Genomic DNA, 1,884 nt, shown 5'->3' with positions numbered 1-1,884 from the left:
TTATGAAAGATTTCTAGTGCATGAGATGGTCAATCATCGACATTATTGCTTTTGTGTGTTTTTAGTAAATAATCATCATTTCAACGTAAATGCTGATGATTCTTTGTAGCATGTGAAAATAGTTGTGTCTTATTGTTTTCAAATCACAGAGGATGTATAACTGATCAATATATTTATAGTTGCATTGAGAATTTCATATTTTTTTTGTATCCATAATGCCATGTAGAGACTGCATTGCAACGTGTATGTTTTCTCAGAACATATGTGGTCAATATGTAGAATTGACTAGAGTGCATTGCAAATCTCATATTGTGTAGATTTTTATTGATTTCTAAGTGATTTTTTTAAATATATATTGAAAAGAAAAAAATAAAAATAAAACTGAACATCTAGTTCTTATGTCTTTGGTATTAAATTGAAAGCAATGAAGCAAAATGTCGGCACAAGTGATACGAAGAAGACAAAGAATAAAAAGGCCCCTAGCAAACATGGGTTTTGAATCTCAAAAAAAAAAAAATCTCCCAGATTTGGCGTGACAGACAGACTTAATATTGGAGTATAGCTTGGCCTAAACAAGTTGAATCCTTGCAAAGTTTTCATTGGTTCATAAGCTCTGAAAGCCAATCATTCAATTCTATAGATTATAGAAGTTGTTTTTTAGATGAGAAATACTCAAAATTGGCAGATTTACTGAAGTGAATGATGGATGGAAGTAAACTGATGATATTTATGGAAACAAGAAGAGGTTGTGATCAAGTTACTAGACAACTTGTAATGGATGAATTTGCAGCTTTATCTGTCCATCATGATAAGAGTCAAGCTGAACGAGATTGGCTTCTTTTTGAATTTAGATCTGGCAATAGCCCTATAATGACAACAAGATATGTTGCAGCTCGGGGTTTGGATGTGAAGGACATAAAGCACAAGAAAGCAAAACGACAAGAAAGACCACACCGACATTGACAATGAGGTCATGTCAGGGACGAAATAAATTTGGAGTGGGGGAGTGTTGACCCATGAGTCAACAACACGACATAACTCAATTTCCATACCAATGTCTTATTTTTTATAGTTATGAAATGATGCGGATTATGGTTAAAAGCATCATTTGTAATGAGTAGTTATTCTAGTTGTAGAAGCCGAGGTGCAATGGCACTTCCAGATTGTAAATACAAATCCATTTGACCCCTTGAACTCTATTTTGATTTGACTTATGGTAGCCTTAGTACATAAGGTACCTAGGTCATTTTGTAAAGAGAACTTAATCATAATCAAAGCTCTAAGTTGTCATTGACCGTGTGTGAGAGAGAAAGAGAGAGTGTGTGAGCTTCATCTTGATGCTACTTCCTGCTCATTCATCACATTGGAGATTCAATTGCACCATCATGATTGGCTTAGACAGAGCTACACAACAATGCCAAGAATTCTTCGTGAACAAGAGCATGTGTGCTAATGCATCTACAAGCTATTTGTGGTTGTAAGTGTATCAAATGATGTATGTTTTCTATGTGCAAGTAGTCATTATAATCGTGGCAACACTAGGTAGCTCCTAAAACAAAGGTGGTCATTGACCTCTCTCTCTCTCTCTCTCTCTCTCTCTCTCTCTCTCTCTCTCTCTCTCTCTCTCTCTCTCTCTCTCTCTCTCTCTCTCTCTCTCTGTGTGTGTGTGTGTGTGTGTGTGTGTGTGTGTGTGTGTGTGTGTGTGTGTGCGCGCGCGCGCGTGCATGCACACGTGTGTATGGCTCAACAAAAAAAGCCTAGTGGGCCCGATTAGGGCCCTCTATATATTAAGCTGCAGCCCACCAAACTTTAAGGTTTTTTGGGCGGGCCCGTAGGAAATGCTAAATCCTGGCAATCCTGTAGGGAAAACGCAAAATCTCGATA

The sequence above is a fragment of the Adiantum capillus-veneris genome, chromosome 4 (genome assembly GCF_014529385.1).
Source record: "Adiantum capillus-veneris isolate H3 chromosome 4, ASM1452938v2, whole genome shotgun sequence".
In the NCBI taxonomy this organism is placed as follows: Eukaryota; Viridiplantae; Streptophyta; class Polypodiopsida; order Polypodiales; family Pteridaceae; genus Adiantum; species Adiantum capillus-veneris.
Note: the sequence above shows the minus strand (reverse complement) of the source record.